This window comes from Gopherus evgoodei, chromosome 4, assembly GCF_007399415.2.
Source record: "Gopherus evgoodei ecotype Sinaloan lineage chromosome 4, rGopEvg1_v1.p, whole genome shotgun sequence".
Classification (NCBI taxonomy): domain Eukaryota; kingdom Metazoa; phylum Chordata; order Testudines; family Testudinidae; genus Gopherus; species Gopherus evgoodei.
In genome coordinates, this window is record NC_044325.1 from 142,586,819 (window position 1) to 142,612,860 (window position 26,042).

At 50.2% G+C, this 26,042-nt stretch overlaps 1 protein-coding gene across 3 annotated transcripts in view; it reads left to right on the forward strand.

The window, feature by feature from the left end:
* CDK18 (cyclin dependent kinase 18) overlaps positions 1-26,042 on the forward strand; it is a 182,879-nt gene that overhangs the window by 74,624 nt on the left and 82,213 nt on the right. For 2 of the 3 annotated variants that reach the window (XM_030561587.1, XM_030561589.1), the window contains exon 1: positions 21,941-22,135. The exons of the other annotated variant lie outside the window; for it this stretch is intronic. The gene's annotated coding sequence lies outside the window, so the exon portion shown is untranslated. Of the gene's footprint in view, positions 1-21,940; positions 22,136-26,042 lie in introns of those variants that run through there. 3 annotated transcript variants of the gene reach the window in all.

Sequence of the window (26,042 nt, forward strand, 5' to 3'; positions counted from 1 at the left end):
GCTTCTACCGACCTGGAGAGGGCATAGACCAGCTATAGATTGAAAGGCTTTATATTTAGTCCTGCCTTGAGTGGAGGGAACTGGACTAGATGACCTCTCGAGGTCCCTTCCAGTTCTGTGATTCTATAGCCAATACCAAGCGCCTGGGCTAGTTAGTCCTTCTCCAAGCAGGGGGTTGGACTAGATGACCTCCTGAGGCCCTTCCATCCCTGATATTCTATGATTCTATCAAAAGAGCTCCTCTTGGCTTCTCAGAAGTTTCTGGTACAATTGCCCTGACGAGGTAGAGGAACAGAACAGACTTGTCCCATTATCTTCTGAACACAAAGTACTGGCAGGGAAAGACTATTTATTTAGCATCCAATTTCCTGGACTTGTACACATCCTTCTCTGGGAATAGTTCCAGGTGCATTTTCAGCAGCAAGTCTCCTGTTGGTCAGGTCTCTGCATAGGCTGGTTCTCTGCAGGGAAATGTGTTCCCAGCACTGTGGAAATCACGGAGAAATGACCAGCCCCAGAGATGTGGATTGAGGGGGAACTGGAGGAACAGATCCAGAGATCAGAGATTGGGGACTCTTGTGGGCACTATACTTGTGCTCCCAGGAGAGACTGATCAAAGTCAAGTGAGTTCACTAGTGAGGAAGAGAGGGTGTGCGTGCACAGACATGGACACTCATACACATGTACACAGATGGACACACACACACTGTGCACTCATAGAAACAAACACATACATTTAAATACAGCCCCAGCTAAGTGCCTGGTAAATGAGAGGGCTCTGGTTCTGACAGATGATACAGCGCCTGACACAATGGGTCCCTGATCCCTGACTGGCGCCTCTAAACTCTACCGTAATATAAACAATGTCAGTCATTTATTACCATGCCACAAACCAGTTTCTCATGGGTTAAGTGAGTTTCTTCGAGCAAGGCCCCATCAGAGTGTGGCCTCATTGTGGACAAACATATACCAAACAGCGCCAGGCTTGGAAGGTTTACGGCCGTGGGTGCTACTGTAACACAGAAAGCAAATAGTAATGGAGCCGTAGTTAAGGTTGAGAGTCACTATTAAAAGATGACTATTCCAAAAATTCACATGCTGAGGGGTAGAGTTAGTGCTCCAAATTTGGGGTCATTAGAGCAAGCGGTTCATGAGATTTAGCACCCCTAAAAAACATATGTTTACAGAATCAGCTGCTTATTGCAATACAGTAGCACCTCAGAGCTGCGAACACCTCGGGAATGGAGCTTGTTTGTAACTCTGAACAAAACGTTATGGTTGTTCTTTCAAACATTTACAACTACTGAACAGTGACTTAATGCAACTTTGAAACTTTACTATACAGAAGAAAAATGCTGCTTTTAACCATTAATTTCAATGAAACAAGCCCAGAAACAGTTTCCTTACCTTGTCAACTCTTTTTTTAAATGTTCCCTTTAAGTAGTTTACGTTTAACACAGTACTGTACTGTATTTGCTTTTGTGTGTGTGTGTGTGTCTGCCGCTGCCTGATTGTGTATTTCCGGTTCCAAATGAGGTGCGTGGTTGGCCAGTCAGTTCGTAACTCTGTGGTTCTACTGTAGTAAGAAAGCTGTTATGATTGTAGGTTTTACATCCTACAGCTGTCTTTCCAAAATCCATCCACTAGAGGGAAGTGGAACCAATGACTAGTTATTGGATGTCAGCGATCTGTGGAGACTGGAACTGTGGGAGATGGCTTGTTTGCCTTAAAAATATGTAAGCTTAACAGTTGTGACGTAGACCAAACCTCCCAGATATGTTATCCCGACTCTGCAATGAGTAACATAAACTCCTACTTCTCAGAAACAAATGCTAATATTAGGAAAAGATTTTTCCTCAACATTTTTAAAAGTCCTGACTTCATCTATCTTAAATTTTAAAAAATGGGCTGAAATGTTGAAAGGCTCCTGGAGACTTTACTGTTGTTCTTTCTTGTTACTGTTTTCCTTATTCTGAAACTGGACATTCAGACCAAATGCACTTTGGTTGCTACTTGTACAGGGGGAAAAAAACATGCTCTGCACTTCCGTAATTCCCTTTTGCCTGAGGAGACTCGAGGCATGTTCCAACTGCTAATGCACAACAACCTTGCGAAACAGGCAGTGCCCTTCTGGTTGGACTGATGGGGACCTGAAGCTGTAACTCTCCCAGTGTCACACTGATTCAGCGGCAGAACCAGGCCTGGAATGCAGGAGCCCGGACTCCCAGTCCCAGTTGCCAACCTTCACGTGGTAAATAAGCCCCCCGACTTTCACAATAAGCCAAAAATCAAGCTAATCCCATTTCAGAACAAGGACAGAACAAGACAATCCCTAAGAACCCCAACACTCTGTGTGACTAGATCCCCCTGGCGTGCAATCGAGGACTGTGGAGGGCCTGCTGTGCACCCCGACTCTCTCCCCTCACTTGTCCCGACTTGCCGGGAGCCAGTCAAAAAAAGCAACAAGCTACAAACCAAACAAGCTACAAGCCAAAAACTAAGCCAACAAGCAACTCACAAGCCAATTAAGCCAAAAACAATTTTTGCTTGAGGTCTCTGTGACTCTTCTCAGCCCTTATGTCAAGAGCAACAGTGCAGAGAGATTCCTGGGAGGGGGCTGGGAGCCATGGGGCTGCCTCCCTGACAGAACAGGTTTCACAGCTGGAGCCTGCCCCAGAGCAGGGTCGGCTTTAGGCCGATTTCTCCCAAATCAGGCCCCGTGCCTAAGAGGGCCCCGCACCCTAAACAAGAGCGTCTAATTTTTTAATTTTTACTCACCCAGTGGCGGTCCGGGTCTTCGGCGGCAGGTCCTTCACTCACTCCGGATCTTCGGTGGTAGGTTCTTCACTTGCTCCGGGTCTTTGGCGTCATTTCGGCGGTGAGTCCTTCAGTGCCGTGGAAGACCCAGACCGCTGCCGGGTATTCAAATAGGATCCCACACTTCCTAAAGCCAGCCCTGCCCCAGAGTTAATATTTAAAAGGCAACAGTGTGCATGTGTGCATGCGTGTGTGCGTGCTGGGGGCCGAGGGATGCAAAATAGCTGCTGGCGATGCTGTTTTGGAGAGCTACCACAGCTGTGCTCACCCCCTGATTAAACCCTGCCCTGCCCCACAGTAACATAACGTCCAGTAGAGATCAGTGCCCTCTGTGTGATCAGAGGAGTCGATGCTCTGTTCAGGCACAGGAGGGGCCACAACTTGTTGCCTGGTCAATGCTTTTATCAGCCACCAGACTGGCTTGTGCTCACATCAGTGCCCATGAGGATGGAGCCGGAGCCGGCGCCAGCTATGGGAAGGGTGAGAGCTGGAGCTGCACAGAGATGCTTTAATTCGGCCTGGATGAAGAAAAGATCTGTAGGCTGCTGGGCACCACAGCATGGGTGCGTGGGTGGGGCAGATTCATACCACCTTGTGTCTGCGCAGCTTTGGCCTAGGCTGGGGTTATGCCGAGCCAGCTGGCTTTTTGGCAGCCAGTTGTATCTCTGAACTGCCACAAGGTGGCAGCATGTCCAAAAATTAATGCAGTGTCCATCCAGTGCGGGGACTGGTTCTGTTCTTCATCTGACTCGAGCACTGGTGATGCTGCCAGCCTAGGGATTCTGGGGATATTCTGCTCCCCACAAACCTCCTCCATGTGAAGCTAGCAGGTCCAACAGCTCCAGGGCTCTGAGCTCTGCCTCACTTTGTCTCTGATCTCTCAGCTAACAGGGAAGCAGCTATGACAGGAGCAGCAGCAGCAGGGTTTGCTCATGGCAATGCTTGAGAGGGACCAGGGTTCAGATCCAGCCACATCAGAGGGCAGGTAAACGGAGATGGCAGAGGGCAGGGGGTAGCACTTAATTTGCAAGGCATTGGAAGGAGACAGGGAGTGCCCCGGGCTGGCTCCCTGCAGCAGAGTCACAGCAGATCAGCTGTGCCTTATCTAACCAGGTGACTGATGATAAATCTGTTCACTGCTGGTCTCTTCCGCAGTACAGGAAGTACATCTGGGACTTGCTCACCTTCTTTGAGGCAGCTGTCCCAGCGTGTTGGCTGCCACCATACGGAGCGGCTGCCACGGGACATAATGACACAGGCTGGAATTTTCAAAAGGGCTCAGCCCCCCACAGTTAGGGCCAGATTTTCAGAAGAGTTTAATGCCCACCGAGGCAGTGCTAAGCTGTAAGCAGGTTGGGTGCTGAGCCCTTCAAAATCTGGCCCATAAATATCTTCCTCCTGGTAATGCATGTCTAGACCATGAATCCCCAATCAAAAAGCTTGGAACCAGACCCCATAATAACCATGTGCCCTTCTCTAGCATCCCCCTCATGTGTTACTGAATTGTGCCCCGTGATGCCTAGCTGTGAAATATTTTCTGGAAGAGAAAGCTGAAGCACAGAGAGCAGAGTGACTTGTTCAGTCTTCACTCAGCAGCATAGAGATTAGAACCCCGGTCTCCCCATTTCCAGACCTGTTCCTTATCCAGTTGGCCATACTACCTCCCTGGAGTCTCAGCTGTTTGACTGGAAGTCCACCTTCCGTCAGATGCTTCAGGTCAGTGTCTCATTTACGTCAGCAAGTGTAGAAGTTGTGTCTAGAGTCACACACCATTCAGCATCTTTTGTTGGTTTGAGTTTGCATATTTTTTTTTCCATTCCTTTTGCTTCCATTCCTTTTGCTTCCTCCTCTTGAGCTTTGCTTTCAGGTTCCGGTTCCTGGCACCTGACAATGAACCTCCAAACAGAATTGCCCTCTCCCTTTAAGCTCTGTGCATCATGTAGTGGTTTGCAAGGGTTTCTGAGAGTTTGATGGATTTAGATCTGTGCAGGACTAAAGTGAAGCCTCCAAGCTTTGTTTCTGAAAGCTGATCTGCATAATCATCCCAAACCTGATCAGTGTTAAATAGGGGCTTGAGCACCCAACATTTAGATCTGGATCCCAACCACCCCAAACTGTGGGGATGTTGGATTCCAGGAGTTTGGGGAGGCCTGTTATCTAAGTGGAACCAGCTGCAAAATTGTGATTAGGATCTGCATTCATATACTTGCCCCATTCCCGCTCCACCCCCCACGAAGTTGGGAGCTGTTTGGATCTGGGGTTTGGTTTGGATCCAGAATCTTCAGCGTGACAGAATAAATGTGCAAAGTCCAGCACAATATGCAAAATCACCCTGACATTTCCCTTATGTTTGCTTAACAAGTAAGCAGCTAAAAATATGTTGGTTATATCCGGAGGCTTGTGAACCAAGAGATTTAAAGCCATAAACAGTTGTTCTAACCTTGTACTCTTTGCTCTCAGTTCTACACCACTGAAGCTTCATTGACTTAATAGCGTTACTCTTGATGTACACGATGTGAATGCCAGGAGGATCACATCCAGCTCCTGCAAATGCAGAAGCTCTTGTGTGGCATTTCTGGATGTAATTTATAAGGCTCTTGACAGTGTAGAGAGAAGCTTCATAGAGACCTGTCCTGACATAACCTTTAACCATTGCTTTGGTGGCTCTGCAAGTGCAGGGAAAGTTGCTTCATTAGTCAAAACAATGCTAGAATTGCACCGTTTAATAATCTGCATTAGGATTTGCTACTCTGGATTTGAGCTGTGTTGGGGGGTGTCTTATAGATTACAGGTCCGGTTCTGTGCTGCCCTCCTTGGAGGCACAGGGAGGGGTTGGCAAAGATGCCTTTAAGATCCCCAGATTCTGGCCCAGATGAGGGCCAGTTTGGTACCTAACATGACTTAGAGCAACGCTGGATGTTGCTATAATTTATGGCAGCCTCCTCAGGGCTTCCCAAGGGGTATCACAGCCCACAGTGCCTTTGCAGAACCCCCCTATCTCCTCCCTTATGCGCCCTACACTGGGCCTTGCCAGGGGAGCAGGGCAGGGTCAGTTACACTGGTCCTGTGATGCTCTGGAGCCAGGAGAATTCTGCCCCAGCCTTTGTATGCTACCTGTGCAGTTTAGAGAGGCCAGGGTGGTTGGGAGAGTGCTATCTGCATTCTAAAGGGATGATTTCCCTGGGCTTTAAGTTACAGATCGTACCGGCATGTATCAGAGCTTGGCTGCATTTGTTCAGAACATCTGGGTCTTACAAGGCAAGATGATTCTGCAAGTACCCAGAATTCCCTTACGTGCTGTTTCACTGACCGGGTTTTGAAATGCTCCTGCTCACTTATTTCCTGTCCCGTGAGTCAGGCCCTGTTTCGTTCACAATATTGCAAAAATTGCAGATCCCGCAATATTAGGCGTCCACCGCAGTTTTTAAAATGAGCTTATATTGCACAATCCACAATTTTGCATACTTTTTGAGTATATAGTTAGTGCTGCACTAACATTCAATGCCGGTGAAAATGTAAAAGGCAAACGTGACTGGACTTGGAAGCTACAGCAGTTGTGTTAAGACTTTTTCAGTCTTCTGAATTTTATATTGTAACAATCACTTTTTTTTAATGAATGTAACATAGTTGCAGCAAAATGTCTGATTATATTAAAAAAAAAATCAGCAGGCATAACAATACCTGAGTGTTTAAATTGTTCCAGCGAATTTTTCTTTAAAAAAATAGCTCTACTCTGGCTTTTCCAAATTACCACTATTAATAAAGGTCCATTATTACTTTTCCATGATTTTCCATGTCTTATCTGCAACTCAACCACAATTATTTGAAGATCATCCCACAATTCACATAGGGCCTTTCCCATGATGGAGAACCACAGCTAGACACGTGCAGGGGAGCAATCTAAAGATTTGCTAAAACATTGCATGTTGTATGTTCCCCTGCTTGCTTTGGGGAGCAGGTTCCCCTTCAGAGATGAAAGGCATGGAGTTAATAGTAATAATCATTCTTTGACACCCCTATGGAGCCTTTTCGTTCCTTGACCTCAGAGCTGGCTCAGCCCTGTTTAATAAATGGGGAAACTGAGGCAAGGAGAGGTTTTTGTTTTGTTTTTTAGGGACTGATTTTCCAAGTTGCTGAGCACCTGCAGCTCCTATTGATTTCAACTGAAGTTGTGGGTGCTCAGCACTTCTGGAAATCATACTCTAACTTGATTTGCTGAAGTGTCGTATATAATTTAGTGGCAGGGTCAGGACTAGAATTCAGGTGCCTGGAGTCTTCGGTTTCTGTGTAGTCCACTGGATTACAGCTATCCTTTTCATTGAGCAGCCAGAGCTGGGGTTGTGGGGTGACCCTTCAGCCCCTACTATCTAAAAGGGAAACAAGCCTGTCTGCAACATGGCAGTACAAATGATTGCAGGGTGTATTCACAGAATGTGGGAAATACCACTGGAGCACTTAATAGCTTGAGAATGACATCGGTACTGAAATAGTAGGTGTGTTCAGCTAGGGAAAAACTCCTGCTGTAGATTTACCTAGAGACTGTTGCCCAGGGAACTGAGAGCTGTGTGACTTTTGACACCATTGGCCAGGAGCTCCTGCTAACCATGGTTGCATTCTCCTCTTGCCGATGGCCAACTCACGGCCGGTGCTTCAAGTGAGTCCCATCTGAATCAGGTTCTCCAGATCCATCCCCAAACCAGTTTTTCTGCAGTTTAGGAGGCTTGAATCCCTCTCTTCAAACTCTGTCCCTGGGGGCTGAAGTGGGGCTTTCTGCTGGCTTTGTGCACAGGGCTGGAGTTCCACCCATGCGATCGCTAGATGATGATTTTCCTCACGAGCAAACTTCTGCAGTTCCCTTGCCAGGGCAGCTCTGCTAGTGTTATAAGAAGAGGCTCCTATGTCAATTCCTCTCCCAAACCCATTGTCCCGGGTTCACAGAGGGCAAGGGGCAGGGTGTTCGTTCATTTTCCCCATGTAAGCAAACCAGCACAGCTTGATACACACACTGACTATTATGGTGGCACCAAGGACCCGGTTATGGTAGGTGTTGTATGCGTATGTAGTTAGAAATAGTCCCTGCCCTAAAGAGGTTATAAGCTCAATAGTGGAAGAGTTGGAGGGGATTCAGAAAAGGGAAGTGACTTCCGGTGATCACACAAACAGGTCAGTGGCAGAATTGGGAGTAGAACCCAAGACTCCTGAGCCCTAGCCATTGGCCCATGCTGCCTCTTGTGCCTACGCTGAGTGGCACGTGCCGGCAGCGTTTCCATGTGGAGCATGTTGCGAGCCTGGCAATATCCAAACGCCATTTGAAATGAGGGTGAAGCCCTTGCAGGCGTAGTCTTCGCAGCACCCGATCCCGTGTGCTCCAGCGGTTCACCCAAGAGCAGCCCCGGCATCCCTGAGCCCCCAGATTGCTCTGAGAGGGCAGGATTGCCATGCAGTGGTAGACAGCTTCATTTGATTTTCCTTCTTTCAACTACAGTTTTTGCCATCTGCTCTGCCTTCCTAATTATAACAGCAGAGAGGAGCGGATGTCGGGTTTGTTAGCAGGCGTTGTGTGATGGGAGGGGAAGGAACAGCATGCTCCAATGTTCTGGATGGAACAGTCTGGTCCAGAGGGGATCTAGAACACAGTGTTACCTGCAGCGGATCCCAGATATGGGGCCGTGCCCTCTGCACGCCTCTCTGACCCCAGCATGGTGCCTGGGTGCTATGTACATGCCCAGCCATTGGTCAGCCTCAGGGTGCTCTGCGCCGGACACTGTCATGCAGGGCACAGTACGTACCGTGACTAGCTCCTTTTGCTTTCTCTCTCAGAAAAGTTTCCCTGATCCCCTCTCCCGCCTGTCGCTGTGGAGCTGACAAACACTCCAGCTGCGCCAGTGTTTGGGGAAGGCAAAGGCTGTGCTGATTCCCCTGCCCGGGCTGAAAATAGCAAATGTGCTGAGCTGTGGGGAGCAGACCCCGGCATGGTGTCCTGGTGGTGGCAGACGTAGCAGCAAGTGTCTGAGTGGCCCCTTCCATTCCCCTCTCTGTGCCATCAAAGCTCTTCTCCCTGGGGTGACCCAGCCATGTGCATTGCTGTAACTCTTTCTTTCCATAAAGCCCTATTATACGGCCAGGAGGGGCCATAGGGATCCTCTCGTCTGACCTGCTGAATCAGCCACATGCAGGTGCTCTTCACCCAGCCGTGCCTGGTATGGTTGGTCTCAGAGCTGGGCATTGGACAGCAGTCAGAGGGGTGTGACTTGCATCACTCAAGCTTCCCCCTACCCCTCTGCTACACCAGCATTTCCACCCTGGTCCTCCCCTTTTCAGTCTTTGAGACAGTCACCTCCATGCCTTCCCCCAGACACCCTCGCCCTCCCTGAGCTCATCTGCTAAGCCCCTCCCCGCTCCCCTGGTAAGCCCACCCCCGCCCCCTTCCCCGAAAAGAGACCCTTCTGCTGCGCAGCTTGTCGGGAATCTTGTTGATGTGGCTAGAAAGGCCCTTATGTTCACCCCCTTCCTTGACCTCTGGCTGTACCTCACACTGTGAAATGCTTGAAGCAGCGACTGCCCCTTCTTGTCTGTCTGGAAAGGACCTAGTGCTGTGCAGGTGCTTCTGCAGACACGTGAATTAATTAGCCACAGCAGTGCTCTGCTAGGGAAGGGTTTGACCTGCTGTGCACGCACCTGAGCTGCTTGTTTGCTCCTGCTGCTCCCTGCAGGCAGACACTTCCCTGTAGCTCTTTCACCCAGCCCCTGCAAAGGCAGCCAAGTCCCGACTCCATGTCCTCGCTCACCTATGGTGCCAGGAGAGAGGTTTGCTCTGGGCCTGTGACTGAGCCAGTGGGACAGATCCCTTGGCTTGGAAAAAGGGAAGCTTGTCAATGAGTCAGCAGTGGAGGGAGATGGATTGTTCCACTAATTTATCTCACCTCTGTCTGTGCTCTGTTCGCACGATGCCACAGAGGACGAGGTCCATGGCTGGGAGCAAACTCCTTTGACACTGGCATTCGACTGCTCTGCATGTAAAATAGAGAGAGAGAGACACCCAGGGAGTTGCATATTACATGTATGTTGCTTTTGTCATCCATGGCATTTCCCACATCTATGTGGAGCTGGGCATCATTGTCGCTCTCCAAAGAATGAATAATGACAACAAAGATCTGCCCTTCTCTAGCTTATTCCAACCAGGATCTCAGGATCTCACTGACATCAACAGATTAAGCCTCACAAGGCTCTTGTGAGTGAGTGTAACTAACACCCCCACTTTTCGGATGAGGAAACCGATGCACAGAGCAATCAGTGGCCTGATTTTCAGAGATCCTGAGCCGGGACAGCTCCTGTTGGTTTAATCATGCCTTGTGGGTTCTCAGCACTTCTGGAGATCACACCATAAATGGCTTGACCAAGGCTACCCAGCCAGGCTGTGGTAGAGAAAAGAATAGAACGCAGGAGTCCTGGCTCCTAATCTAGTGCCTTCACCAGATGATTTCCTCCTTTAGAATTAAGGACCCAAACTCCCCCAAATGGGCTTTGGTTCTGGTGTTTCAATGTTCACCTGCCCAGCTTGAAACCTCTGAAAGGGGCCTGTTTTTCAGAGGTGTGGCAGCTGCAGCTCCCATTAAATTGAGAGGTTTCAGAGTAGCAGCCGTGTTAGTCTGTATCTGCAAAAAGAACAGGAGTACTGCATTAAATTGAGGGTGCTCAGCACCTCTGAAAAGTCAGACCCCTTTGAAGCATCTCAAGTTGGCCACTCACAGAGCAGAGTAGTTAGGAGAGTTTTGCCCATAAGCCTAACCCTTTTCTAGACAAGGGGGTGGTCTTTATGAGACCCTAAATGCTTTTGACTCTGTCCTGTGAGTGAGCTCCAACTCCCTGCCTTCCCCAGCCTTGTGGGGGGGACAAATCGACACACCAGTCGGGACTTTCAGCCAAGCCTCAGGGAGGTGGGCACCCAGCTCCCGCCGAAATCAATGGGCAGTGACAGTGCAGACATCCGCTGTGCTATCTGCTAACGTGTCCCACCTCTGCTGGAGACTGGACAGGAGCTAAGTCTCCTTAGCCTGTTCAGTCAGGGTGAAGTCCACCCCCGTGCAGAGGCCCAGCACATGGCCTAGGCACCACGTCCGCCCTCCAAATTGCCTTAAATGGTAGGTCTTGTGGTGCTGTCTTGCACAGGGCAGAGTGTCCTCTTCAGTCCTGGCTTCTCTGTTGAAGCTGCCAACCATGCGGGCCAGCAGTGGAAGGGGTATTTGTGCTACAGACACCTGCCCATTGGGAAATGGGCTGAATCCCCACCCCAAATTCATCTCACATAGTATCAAATATCTGACCCTCTCCCCCCAGGATACTCTGTGGGCCCAATGCCTCCCCGCTCTTCTCAATGGATTTATCCTAGTGATAAGCAGCCATTAGAAGAGAGCAATTTGCCTCTGCATGGGGAATGTCAGTTCCTGTGTGATAATTCAGATTGCTCCCGACTAAGCTTATAATTAGGTGTTTCAGTGTGTTCCTCTCTTAACCTCAGTATAACTGGGATAGCTGACCCAGAAGGGAGTTGCCTGCATATCCAGTCCCTTTGCATTCCTCTTCCCCAGCCACTACACCATTGACTTCCATGTTCTCTTCAAACCCTGGGTGTCGAGCTAAGTTAGGCAGCAACGGGCAGCCTTGACTCCCAGTCAGTAAGCATTTGTCAGCCACATCCATGCAAGAGCAACTTCCCCAGTTGGTGGCTCTGGGTAAATAATTAGCAGCAAATATGCAGCTAAATTGAGCCTGTGTCTCTTCTAGGGAGCAGAGGGGAAAGGGAGATGGCAGGGAGGAGCAAGGTGAGTTGAATATGAGGAAAGTCCCACCAATTTTTCCCTGCTTGGGAGCGTCTTTGCAGCATGAACATCTTCCCAAACTCTGCAATCCCAGGAACTTGGGCCATGGGATCCCTAGCAGCGGTCCCTAGCAAATCTTTCCTGAGCAAACATTCCTGCTTGCTTCCCCCAGTCCCACTGCTCTTTGGAGAGTGGGAAGATCCCCCTAGTGCAGAGGGTTAACCCAAGACCTGTGCACTACTTAAGTCCTGCTTTGGCCCTAGCGTTAGCAAATTCTGGATGCTTCCGCCGTCTCTCTGAGGTTTCTAGGAAAGTGATGCCTGTTCTCCTGGATGCTGGCTGTGTAAGGGGCAGAAAGGAGCCATTCTGAACCACACAGCCAAGAGTTAAGTAGTGCAAACCGATGGCCAAATTCCTCCCTAGGAGAACTCCATGCCTTTGGCCCGAAGAGCCTCTTGGGTGGAAAAGTGCAACTATTGATTGCAACCTTATTGTTCGTTTGACATGACCCTGAGTTTCAGGCTCTGGCTTTGCAGAGTCCAAAGGCCTTTTGAATGGGTTTACATGAAAAGCTTGAAAAAAATACTTTCTGCATAATTTTTATTCCCATGTAATTTGTCTGACACTGGTTGCTAAGTGCACAATTCTCTGGCTCCGAGTGGTGGATCCGTTGTTATGGTGATGCTGCGAGGGCAAAATTGAGACTAGTTGCTGCTGGATTTATTGTTTTCCTATTGGTCTGTTGGTTGCTACGGTCAACTGTAATTTTGGCTGACTGTACGTTTTTAGTGTGTGTGAGGTGTGTAGCATAGCCCCAGTGAGTTTAGTTGAGTGCAATGAGGTTAGTTGATTGGGTTTTTCTTTTGGCTGAAGTGTGTCTAAGGGTATGTCCACATTGAATTGTAAACTGGGTGTGTGGGCTTGAGCGTCCACACTGCATTGTAAACCTGAGTTTATAGTTGCTGGACCCAGCTCTCACGGCCATGCAAACACGTCCACACTGCACTGCACAGACCTTCTGACTTGGGTTTGCAGCTTGACCCAAGTCCACAGTGACTGGGCTCGGACCCGGGTCACCACAGGACTCAGGCTCTGATGCACCCCCCAGCTTAGCAGGGTCCTCTGACCTGCTTGCTGACCCAAGTCAGACTGATTTGTATGTGGACAGAATGGAGACATGGGCTCAAACCGGAGTTAGAGTCCCAGCTTAGTGTGCAATGTAGACATACCCTCAGGTGATTACTCTCCATGTGGGATGCTCTTGTGGCTGGTGCACTGTACTGGGATGTAGGACACCTCCTGCTCATTTCTAGACACTGCCACAGACTCCCTTTGTGAACACGGGCAAATCACATCTCACTGGAAGTAGGTATTACTCAGTGTAAGAGTATTCGAATCTGGCCCATTCTTTCCTATACTTCAGTTCCTCCCCTGTAAAATGAGGATAACAGTGCTCTCTTTGTCGATCTTTTCAGTTTAGACTGTAAGCAGTTTGGGGCAGCGATTGTCTCTCGCTCTGTGTCTAGCACCTGATGGCACTCCTGTGATACCAGCAGTAAGAAACTGCTGCTGCTGCTTTAGCCGCTGCAAAAGCGAAGTGACAACTTTGAAATAGCCAGTGGAGGTCAGATCTGCTTGAATTTTTAGGTACACAGGCTCAGCTAACCCCCAAACGATCCCTGGTCTGTTACCTGAGTGGTAATCTGCCTTTGAGTGGGGCAGTTTACCACAGCATGCTGGAACAGAGGCACGAAGACTGTCTAGTACAAGCTGTGCCTCTGGTGACAGCTGCTTTAATAATAAGTTATTTAGATAAAGTGGTGATCAACAACCCCTCTGAGCACATGTAGGATGGTGTGGGGAAATGACAGGCTAATAGCAGTTTAACATTCCCATCAGCTGAAGATCTCAGTGTGCCTGACACAAGTGAGGTAAGCCTGCAAACTGGGGAAACAGAGGCATGGAGAGATCTCTTAGCCTGCCCAAGGTCCCACATCATCAGGAACAGAACCCAGGAGTCCTCATGCCCAGCTGTCTGCTCTAACTCAAGGCAGCAGCAAAAATCATCCGCCTCAGGCCCAGGTTTTGCAAAAGTGGACGCTGATTTTGAGTGCCTGACTTGAGATCGAGGGTTTTCAGAGGTCGCAGCTCCAGGAGAAATCAGTGGGATTTGCAGGGGCTCAGTATCCTATGAAAACCAGGTCCAAGGTCACTCCGATTGGGCACCCAAAAATCAGTGACCAGTTGCAAATTTTGCAAATGAAGTTGGCCATCTTGAATCTAAAGGTCAGACTGAACGCTTCAGTGGTTGGCCTCCTGGCAATGATTTTAATGTGTGTGTGCAAGAGACGAACATGACGTGGGTAGCAGAGGATGAACATGTTTTATCTCTTGGAGTCAGTGCCTGTGTAGCTCCCGAGTGGCAGGTCGAAGGGAAGGTGAAGTGCTCACTGGAAGGAGAGACTCTGAAACGCACTGTACGTCCTGCTCCCCGAAGACCCATCTGCCTGCTTCTGTCAGAGAGAAGCGTGTGTGTGCATGTGAGCTGTCTCGGGTTAGGAGAGGAGAAAACCTGGGTGTGAGCATCTGTAACTGCACCACTGTGAATCCTCCGGGATATGGGACAGCTGTGCCACGCCAGTGTTGCTCTACTTGGAAGCGAGGTGAAGGCAGGGGAATTGCATAAAGAAAAGAGGTGACTTCCCCTTGTGCTGACACTTGTTTCATAGACTAGCAGAGAATATTATCTGCGGTTAGTGTGTACATACTACTGCTGCGGATTCTTCACTCTCCGGTCTAGACTGTGAGATGCACCCATGTTAGAGTGCTCAGTTTAGGATTGTTATGACTTTTTATTAATAGGTATGCCTAGTGGTTAGAGCACTGGGCTGAGAATCAGCGCTCCTGGGTTCCAGTCCTGCCTCTCAGAGGAAGTGGGGTCTAATGATAAGAGCACTGGGACTGGGAACCAGGGCTTTATTCCCAGCTCTCCCTCACTCCCTGTCACTCAGGAGCGGCGCCAGGGTTTTTGACGCCCTAGGCGGGGGTCCTTCCGCGCTCCTGGTCATTGGCGACAATTCTGCAGCAGGGGGGATCCTTCCGCGCTCCTGGTCTTTGGGGCACTTCGGCGGTGGGTCCCAGAGTGAGTGAAGGACCCGCTGCAGAATTGCCGACGACGACCTAGAGCGTAGAAGGACCCCCTGCTGCCGAATTGCCGCGAAGGGCGGCAAAATGCCACCGTCCCAAATCCTGACACCCTAGGTGACCACCTAGGTCGCCTAAATGGAAGCGCCGGCCCTGCTGTCACCTTTGACAATTTGCTCAGCCTCCCTTGTGCCTTAGTATCCCCGTCAATCAGATGAGGCGAATGTTCCCCTGCATTGCAGGGGTGCTGTGGGGCCTGAGCACGGAAGGTTTGCACCAGGGGCGTTGAGCTCCCCAGACGGATGTTGCTCTAGATGGATGTGGAATTATGTAGAGGGTGGTGCTGGTGCCTGGGGCCTGAGCAGCTCCATTGGGGATGCTAGCAGCCTGCCCACATGGAATGCCCAGCTCTTTTAGCGCAGATTGGCCGGGCTGCATTTCCAGGGTTGGAGCCCGAGATCAGTGTTAGAGGAGACCAGGGAGGGCCAAAGGATGATTGAAAACGAGAGATCTCTGGGACAGATTGTTCAGGGGTTTGGCCGGTGTGACGAACTGGGAAAGTTCTTAATGTTTTCTCTGAGTACTGTATTGGTGCCTCAGTGTCCCCATGGCAGTTCTTAAGTATCTGGCAGAGCAAAGGGCCAGTGCACCTAAATGCCTGACACTCTGTCTCCTAGCAACTGATGGCCTGGGCCCCTCCTCTGCAAAGGTGCCAGCTGAAGGTGTTGGAGACAAAGGGATCAGGTGACCTCCTGGCCCGGGAAAGGGGCTGAGCAGAGAGGAGGGGCTGAGGGAGGGGTTGTTAGTCTGGAGCTGGCTGGGGTCAAGGGTGGAGGGCAGACCTGGGTGTCTGGCTCACTGCCCCCCAGAATGGACCCAGCCGAGGGGTCCGGTTCGCTGTACCTACAAGCTCTGTTTTAGACCCTGTTCCTGTCATCGAATAAACCTCTGTGTTACTGGCTGGCTGAGAGTCACGTCTGACTGCAAAGTGGGGGTGCAGAACCCGGTGGCTTCCCCAGAACCCCGCTGGGGTGGACTCACTGTGGGAAGCGCACGGAGGGGCAGAGGATGCTGAATGCTCCAAGGAGAGACCCAGGAGGTGAAGCTGTGTGAGCTTCTTGCCCTGAACAAGTCTGCTCCAAGGGAGAGGAGGCTCCCCAAACTCCTGACTGGCTTGGTGGGGAGCAGTTCCAGAGCATCGCCCGGTGACTCCGTGACAGCCGGCTTGCCAGCAGGTCGCCTCCAGCCCAGCCTGGTAGCCAGGAGAGGTCATCGCGCTGCTTGTTCGGTGGCTTTTATGCAAGGGGTCTCGGTGCAGTTCTAGCGGACTGGGCCTGTAGTATGAAAACCACCACTGCGTTTGGCCCCCGTCACTGCTGGTCGCAGCACGGAGGGACCAGCAGCTGAATGGACCATGGAGACGGAACTCTCCTCTTAGTCATGTCAATGCTCTGTGCCTCAGTTTCCCCATCTGTTTCCCCATCCCGTTAAATTGGGATAATAACCCCTCCCTACTTCACTTGCCAGGCTGTTCTTTTATTTGTAGCACAATAGCACCTACAAGTTGCAACGTGTGAGGTGCTGTTCATACACATAGGGAGAGACGTCCCTGCCTCGGAGTTGATCAGTCCCTCACTTCAGCCAACATCAATACATAATAGAATTGAGGCTGTGCATCCGAAATGACAAATAACCCAGTACAAACTCTCCAGTGGGAAGCAGGAAGATCTGCCAGTAAACACAGCTCCTCCCCATGACCCCCTGCCTGGGTGGTAACCAGCTGTTTCCCCATCTCCAACCTAGTACAGGTGACCCAGGGATCGGGTGGCAGCAGCGAGGTTGCACCCCCTGGTTTTGTACTGGTGGTGGTGGGTGCGGGTGCAGCTCTGTGGAGCTTCTGCTGCAGTGAATGATCTCTCCTGCTCCCCTGCCCACAGAACTGGAACACTAGATTCTGCTCCGTTTCCTGTGCCGGTTCCTCTGGGGCCGGGGCTCTGCAGATGCACCAGTTGAAGGAGATCGCTGTAGGCAAGAGCAGCCTGAGCAAATCCCTTCAGGAGTCTGTGATTAAAATGCTGATCAGGGCTCACCAGCCTCTCCTAGAAAACTGTTGGCAGGGAAACCTCCTCCCCATCTCTAGTCCTGTTGGCAGGGAAACCTCCCCATCTCTAGCGAAAGGACTCAGCAGTGTCATCTGGGATCTCTCTGCTGTTGGCTCATCCTTGGGGTGGGGAGGCGTTTTTGGTTTAAGGCAGAAACCTGGTGCTCTCTGTGTAGAGGGTGGACATGTCCATATCTCTATGCCCGTCTCCTGGGGAAGTCACCTGCTGCGATGGACGTTCTAGCAGAATCCTAACCCACTGGTGCCTAGGATTGCCCACCTAAGGGCCATGCTGGTAACTTGACAGGAGCCCCAGGGCTGTGCCTAATTGGCATGAAACAGAACAGATTGCAGTGGCTGTCATTGCTCATGTGGAGATTCAGCCCATGTTGGTGCAGGTCCTGGCATGCCAGACCCCTCTGGATCGAGATGGAGAGTTACCTGCTGGGTTTGACTCTCCACTGCCTGGCATCCCATGTAGCAAAATGAGTGGGCAGCGGATGTATACACTGCTGTCCAGTTCTGTGAGCATCTGCGCTCATGTTATGGAGGGGTAAGTGACCACACAAGGTGCCAGGCAGGGTAGGAGCAGGGCTGATGTCTCCAAGGGATGCAACCTGTATCCAACATGAAAGCAACCAGGGGCTTCCCTGTGGAGCTCCCCAGACCGCATCTGACCCACTGGCTGCAGTTTGGCCAATCTGTGCACTAGGAATTGCATTTCAGTATCAGTTCCAGGGTTCACTGCCCTGTCCAGCCCCTGAGCAAAATGCCTCCAGGGGAAAGCTGCCATGCTCACAGTCACCGGCTTCGGCAAACTGTCGCAACTTCCAAACAGACCCATTTTTTAAAAATATTCCTCACTTCAACGGGCCCATTTCAGCTAAATTTGCCTGTGAAATTTCATATGACTGCTTGATTTCACAGTTTGTGGGCACAGCAGGACTTTGCAAAAAACCCAAACATGCCTCCGTTCCACCCAGCTGCTAAACTGCTGTGTTGGAAAACACAGTCCACACTGCCTTGCAAATCACTGAATCAGAGAAATGCCAGGCTGGAAGGGACCTCAGGAGCTCATCAAGTCCAGTCGCCTGGGCTTGCAGATCAGGTAAACATGGGCCAACCCTGACAGATGTTTGTCCAACCTTTGCTTAAAAACCTCCAATGACAAGGATTCTAGAGGCTCCCTTGGAAGCCTGTTCCAGAGCTTAACTACCCATAGCATTAGAAAGTTTTTCCTAATATCTAATCTGAATTTCCCATGCTGCAGATTAAACCCATTACTTCTTGTCCTGCCCCCAGTGGCCGTGGAGAACAATTGATCACTGTCCTCTTTGTAACAGTCCTTGGCATATTTGAAGACTGTTGTCAGGTCCCTCCTCTGTCTTCTCAGAACTAAACATGCCCCGTTTTTTTTAACCTTTCCCCATAGATCACATGTTCTAAACCCTTCTGTGCCTAAATGTGCCACTCCATGTTGCAAAGGCTTCTGATGACATGTGCCTGACTCAAGGCTAATGACCATCAGACCCTGCTGTCCTCCACAGACTGTTGCTTAGGGGACACTTTGCTTTAGGATATTGTTGGGAATGAACCCTGGGTTACAGAATGGAGCCCAATGCCTTCCTACTAGGGGTACTGTATTGCTGGCCTGCATCCTAATGAACATCTAACATTCAGTGTAATGCTCCCAACCTCTCCCAAGCTGCTGCCATGTTTATCTGAGGTGGTTTCTCTCCCAGGCTGTCTCTGAACAGCTAGCACTAGGAAATCTTCCCGTCTTCTGGCTGCACCAGCAGAATTCTTGGCTTCTCCACTCCATGTCATTCCCATCAGGATTAGAGCTCTCTGTTGGCATGGTGATTAGTGTGATTTATTTTTATGGGGAATATTATGGGCCCATAGGCAGCTGGTGTGACACAGACACAGATCTTACATCCCCGCTCACTAACTGCTTGTAAAAGTCCTAGCTGTTGCATGCAAGTCCAGTGCCACTTCTGAAACTGATTCCGCCAGTGAGTTATCTTTCTGTCTTCGGTTCTGGGCTCACTGTCCCTAACTGGATATGTTTTGCCTGGGATTCTACTTGGCTTCCTGGTTCTAAATGACTTTAAGGTGCCAGGCTGGCAGCACTGGAGACTGAAGTTCCATTTGGTGTCACGTGAGCAGCAAGAATTGCCTTTCTATTGAAATCACCCCATCGTGCAAGGCATTGCATGTAAACTTGTTAAGAGATCGTCCCTGTCCAAAGCGTTTACCATTTTAAATAGACAAGACAAACAAAGGAAGGATTATAATCCCCATTTGGCAGATGGGGAACTGAGGCACAGAGAGACTAAAGGACTCTCCCAAGGTCACACAGGGAGTCTGTGGCAGAGCTGGGTTTGAACCGAGATCAGCCATGTTCTAGTTTGCTGCCTTAACCACAAGCCATCAGTTCTCACCAGCTAGCTTATCTATACACCCCACATGCCTAACGTACCTCAGACATGAACTGGAAGGACAGCTTCTAAAGATGAGAGTGGAATTCAGCCTCCAAAGCCCGGTCAACTCTTGGCCTGTGTGTCTGCCTGGGAGATGCAACAAGGTCTTCACTTCTTGTTTTAGCTGGAGAGCCCTCTAGAAGACTAGAGAGTTGGGCTAGGAAGTTTCTCGGTTATAGTGGTAAAGATGCTGAATATTTCACAAAGGTCCAGGGGTGAAAGTAAGTTACAGGACTTACCAGTACTGTCGGAGTCCTGAGGGGGGCATGGCCTCATCCAGAAGAGGCGTGGCCTCAAGCGGAAGAGACGGGGCCTCTCAAGATTTAAAGGTCCTGGGGCACCTGCTGTGGCTGGGAGCCCCAGGGCCTTAAATCAACCAGGGGCTCCCAGCTGAAGAGGTGGCTGGGAGCCACCCAGGGCTCTGGCTGCCACGGCGAACCTCATGCTTTGCCGGGCTGGGGCCAGGATTTAAAGGGCCTGGAGCTCCTGCCGCTGCGGGGAGCCCTGAGCTCTTTAAATCCCAGCCCCAGTCCGGCCACCGGAGCCACGGGCGGGATTTAAAGAGCTCTGGGTTAAATCCCCGCCGCAGAAGCCGGTGCGGTCCTACACGGCATACTGGCTCTTGCCAGTACGCCGTACCAGCTTACTTTCACCTCTGCTAAGGTCACATCCCTCCCAAGGTCTTGGTTGGGTGTTAGCGTTATAAAGGTATTAAGATGAGCTAACAAAACAGCCTGATTAAAAATCCCTTCCTCTCTCAGTTGCTCAGCTTTCACACTCTTGTGATGTCATCATTTCTCCAGTTCTCCAAGGAGTCCTCCAGCAGAAAACAGACAGCCTTGTAATTCTATATGAAAACAGACAAGACAGTCTCCCAGGACGACTTCTGGCCTCTTGTTCACCATGCTCTCTTTCTAAGGGGCTCCATGCCCTGCCGAACAGAGATGTATTATTAGCATCTCCGTCTTATTCCAACCTTCCGATCTCCCCCAAATCCTCTTGGATGACGCTGACATTTTAACCTAACATTACATTTGTTACTGAAATTCTAGTGACAGCCAGTGTTGGAGAGGGGATGGGAATGATATTGCAAGTTATGTGAGAAATTAATTAGTCACAGACAGATGATGTTGATACCTTCTGGAAGCCTGATTTATTTCCATGGTTGTCTGTTTTTGGAAAGCTGAATATGTTTGGCTAAATATAATACAGCAAATAGTTCCTGGCAAAGATGATCATGCTACAAACACAGAATCCAATGGAAACACATTAGGCTGATAAGTAGAAATCTAAAAGATTTGGGTAACCAATTCCCCAGCCTTATGTTTTCATGCCACGGGTTGGTTGATTGTTGGTGTTTTCATGCTGGGAGTCAGATTCATCCCACATGAACTTGGTGCTGGGATCTAGGGAAGTGAGAGTGAGCAACACTGGCTTTATGTGGAGGCTGCTAGGGTCCAGTTCATCTCCTGCATCATCTGCAGCTTAGAGCAACCTCCAGGGCTTCCCTGGTTTGTGCCCCCTAGGGTATCAGGGAATAGCCAGAATGCTGGCATATTTCCCTCCCTCAAAGAAATGTTCCTTCCTCTGCCAGGAACTCCTGTGGGAGGCAGCATAAAGCCAGCTGCGCTTGCTGGGTTTTCCCCCACTATGTTGGAAGAATTCTGCAGGGGGCCCTGCTGAGGGAAAGAGGAGCATGACCCAAACTCGGAGGTCAGAGCAGGGCTCACAGTCAGGTTCTGGACAGAATTTTGCAGCAGACTCCCTGTCCCCGAGTGGCTGGAACTCTGAATTTTGGCACCAGCTGCCCAGATCCTCAGCTAGTGTAAATCAGCATCATTCCTTTGAAGTCAATCGAGCCACACTCATTTCCACCCGCTGGGGAATCTGTTCCATGGGGCAGGGACGGTTCTAAAACCAAACTTCCCAGCCAGCTGCTCTGTCTGCCATGGGCTGAATCAGACTTCAGATCAATATGCCTTGGGGCACAGACGGATGGGGAATCCGTGGCTGGATTTTGCTGCTTGGAACGATGGCTGACGGTGCCCAACAGGGCGATGCAGCCCTGATGCTGCTGCAAGGCTTGTTAGGCTCTTTGCCAGTGTCCACACTGCCGAGTGGGTGAATTACCAGTCCACTGGAAATGGCTCCTAGGCTCTAGCCTACACCCCCAGCCTGTCCAGCTAGCCTGGGTTGAAAGCACCCCCACCCCAGGGAAGAGGGTTTTGTGTGTGGACAGCCCCCTAGTAAGAGCCTGAATAAACTTTGCAGTGAAGACATACTGTGGGTTTTGGTGGGTGGGAAAGGGGATCAGGGGCCAGGTTTGTTTTCCGAATAAGCAGGAGCAAGTGGCTGCTGCCATCCAGAAGTACACTGTGCACCCACCCATCCTTGTAAGCCTGGGACAGCTGGTGAAAAGACATCTGAGCCCAAGCCAAGCAGGGCTTGCTACACCCCCAGGATTGGCAGTTGCCCGGCAGGGATGTCAGCTCTGGGGAGGAGCCAGTGTCACACATGAAATACTCCAGCCATACTGGGAGGATTTCTCTCTCTCTCTCTCTCTCTCTCTCCCCGCCCTTTGCACAGTGCCTCTTGCAGCCCCAGCCTCAGGTTGCTGCGGGAAGACTCTTTTCTTACCTTTTCTGGGAGTGAAGTGTGCCAGGCAGACCAGCCCGCCTGGTGTAGGAGAGAGATCGGAGACCGGAGAGACTTGAGGAAGCAAAAGTGAACTTGATTTGAAAGAAAGAAACAGTCTCCTCTTTCTCAAGCGTGTAAGTACGCTCTTCCCCTTGTGCGGTTACATTTCACCAACATTGCAATGTAAACAGAGCAAAGGTACGGCAGAGTGGGATTTGCTTTTAAAGGAGCAGTTCCCCTTTTATATCCCTCTGGCTTCCCAGCACAGCTTCCTCGGTGGGGCTTATTGATCTCTGAGTGGCATGCTGTACTTTGTGGGAGAGGGCATGAGGGTAGTTGGGGGCCGGGGGGTGGGAGATCAGAAACAGGGAGATCAGCTTTATGCCAAATGTAGCAGTAGGATATTCTGGTCTCCTCCTTGGCAGAAGAGATTCCTGTGTGTGTTTTGGTTTTGGTGCGGGGCATTTAGGAAGCCTTGTTCCCCCTCCCCTCCGTCACGCCTCTCTCCAAAACCCAGAGGAGTTTGCTCGCAGGGCACGATATTGGCCCGTCTTTGAAGGAAGCCGGCCGGCTGGGAGAGGAGGGGAAAATCTGTTGCCTCCAGTATGAAACTTTGCCAGGCTGCTGTTAGGAGGAGATAACACTGAAGTCTCAGTGTGACATCTGTTCACGTGCTCAGGCTGAGGACATTCTCCCTGGATCTGTGCATTCCCCTCATGCTGCACTTTTTGTGGCTGCCGGTGTCCTTTGCATCTTGCTGTAGCTCTGCCACATTCCCAGATATGTTGCGAAGTTGCCCCCTAAGTGTTGCTTCCTTCAGTTCCCTCATCATCGCCGCCTGCATCACTGGTGGGGAGAAGTTACATAGACCAGGTGATTAATGCCTGGAACCCAAATCCTTGCCATGCCAGGACTAGAATTGGTGTCAATGATGCTTTAACCAACTGGCCCGTCTCTGTATGCAAACAAATCAGAAAGAGCGGTGCCGACGGATTGGCACAATGGTGGCATTAACTCTGAAAGGGAAGAAACATCAGCCTCCAGCCTGAGGCTCCGGCATTGTTTGTGTGTCCGTGAGGGGGTGGGGACGGCACTCTGCACAGGCAGCAGGCAGAGGGTTAATGGAATGGCAGTGGGCTTTGCTAAAGTTGAGGAGTGGTGCATATGGATGGAGCCCTGGCTACTGCAGGGTAACCAGTGGTTCTGGTTCAGTTAGACTGCTTGGCATTTTCAGTGGCAACATGGTTTGGGCAGAGCAGAAAAACAAACCACAGACTGAATGTGTGATAAATGTGAAATGGGGTTGCTTTCCATCCTTGGGTAGCTGTGAAAATGCTCCTGAGAGACCACCAAAAAAACCCAATTAACTTGAAAACAGTTACCCGCTGCAAACACCAGATATTTAGACTCATTAATCATAACTGGCACTTTCCCCTGTTGGCTCTGTAAGCATGTTTACAAGCTGGGTAAGTAGCATCTTTCCCTGAGTACAGGAAAGTGAAGCACATAAGAAGTGACGTGCCCAAGGGCTTGCAACAAGTAAGTGGCAGAGCTGGGAACTGATCCAAGCTCTCCTGACCCCTAAGCTGGGGCTCTGTCCACTAGGCAATACCGCCTCCCTGCTGCATGACTAGCTATCAGAACCATCCACTCTCCAGATAGGTCACTCTGCCAGCTGACACAGTGAAGGCCTCTTTGGCACTGGTCCTTTCTGCCTGCTGGAGGGTTTTGCCAGTGTGGTGAGAGGTGTGGTGCCAGCTCACCTGGCCAGTAAGGGGGAAGTATTTTCCAGGGACTGCTGCCCCTTGATGGAGGGATTTAGAGATTTCGCAGACATGCCTCCACTGACTGACTCGGGTTTGTCTTCTGTGTGAGATGCAGAAGCAGCTGTCGGCCTGTGTTAGCCTATGCATCCAGGAGTGCCATGTTGCCACTCCTGGCTCCCCATCTCCAACCTCACAGCCTGGTAACAGATGAGGAGGGAACTTGATGGATCTCTAGATGTATTACTTCACACAGAGCCTTTCAGACAGTACAGCCAACCCCACAGAGGCTGGTGTGGGGTGGGGCAGCATATGGGAAGGATCAGAGAGTAACAGGATTGACTTGGGCATAGGAGAATGTAGGCACCATATCTGGGAAATTTCCTCAGGGTGAAATCAGTTAGACAGTGGAATAATCTCCCCAGCGAAGGCTGGAAGCACCATCATTAGAAAAGAAAGGAAGGTCTTGTGACTAAAGAGGAGTCAAACGGGCTGGAGTGTATTCTTGGCTCTGCCACAGATTCCCCCTGTAGGGTGACCAGATGTCTTGATTTCATAGGGACAGTCCCGATTTTTGGGTCATTTTCTTATATAGGCTCCTATTACCCCCCACCCCCTGTCCTGATTTTTCACTTTTGCTGTCTGGTCACCCTATCGCCCTGGGACCTTGGGCCAGTCACTTAACATCTGTGCCTCAATGTCTCCATCAGTGAAATGTGAGCTTGCATTGCTCCGTGAGGTTTGCTCATTCGAGTCTGCACTGAGCATTGAGATGCTGGCATGGAAGTTGCTTTGGAAGCACAGAGTATTATTTTCAGTGTTGTATTTTTTGTGAAGGCCACTTTCACTAATTGGCCACCCTTTTAGGTCCCTTGAATGGATGCTAACAACAGGTTTTGCCGGATGGAGTGCGTAGTTATTGTGTGTCGTGTTCATACATTATGGATGACAGAAGTGCAGTAGCCGTGCACCCTAGCTTCTGAGTTGGCTGTTTTAAATTTGGCTAATGTATTCCAGATGTATTTATGATGGTAATGGTTAGAATCCCTCTGAGATGGGGCCATATTGTGTCAGGCACATATCCATAGTGAGAGAGCGTCCTTGCCTGAAGTTGTTTACAGTCTAAATAGACAAGAGGAGGATTATTAGCCCTATTTTACAGATGGAGCAACAGAGATGAGGTGACTTGCCCAAGATCACTCAGGGAGCCTGTGGCAGAGCTGAGAACTAAGCCCCTGAATCCCAGACAATCCTTCCACTTTCTGTGCCACAAGCAGAGCCCTGGCCACCTGCTGAAAACAAAAGTTATAGGTTTATGTGCACGTGACACTGGGTGGACTGCAATCACTTCACAGATATCATGTTTGCATTAAAGTTTTCAGACTGCAGCATATTTCTGAGTCCATTGGTCCCCACTCTCTCCTTCAGGAGACAGATGAATCATTCATTACAAACCCTAGAACACACTCCTGGCTTCATTACACACCTGAAACTTGGGGCAGGTTGTCTGAGAAAATCTCGAAGTGGCCAAATAAACGTTTGAGCTTCCGTGGTGCTGTATGTACAATAGCATCCTCACAACCTCCCTTTGAGGAAGGTTGCCATTTCACAGATGGGGAACCTGAGATATGGAGGCGAAGTGAAACTGATGGTAGAGCAAGAACCCTGGGCACCTGACTCCCAGCCCTGGGCTCAGCCCTCCAGGCCACCCAGAACTCTCAAAGGGGTCTGAAATGCAATTTTTCTCTGAGTTATTGGTGCGTCAGCTCCACCCCCCCTGCCAAAAGTCAGCCCAAACCCTGCAAACTGACATTGCCTTGATTTGCATCCAAGCATCTCTAATGTTTAATAGGCATCTTATTTTAGAGGTCACTTGGCTCCTTTCAGCAAATGGCATCGCAGCTGGGATCTGCCTGTTGAATTTCTCTTCTTATCCTTTCCTGACTAACTCACTGCTGCTGGAAAAGAAACAGAAAACAAAACACCACCTGTTGGTTGCTGTAGGTGCAAAGGCCCAGATTGCAATCTTGCAGGCAGTTAGCTCTGCAGAGACAATCTCTTACCAAATACAGCATCCTGGTCACGCTCTTTCATTTCCAATCAAGGTTCCTTTTAAGGTAGTATTTTCCCTGCAGCCAAAGTTGCTTCTCTGCTACCCGGTTGCTTAGCCACTCACAGCCCTCACCCACACCACTGGCCTGCCACACTTGCTGGAACAGAAGCTGGAGAGAAAATTACTATCAGACAGCTGTGAAAAGCGACCAAGCTTTAGACTGTA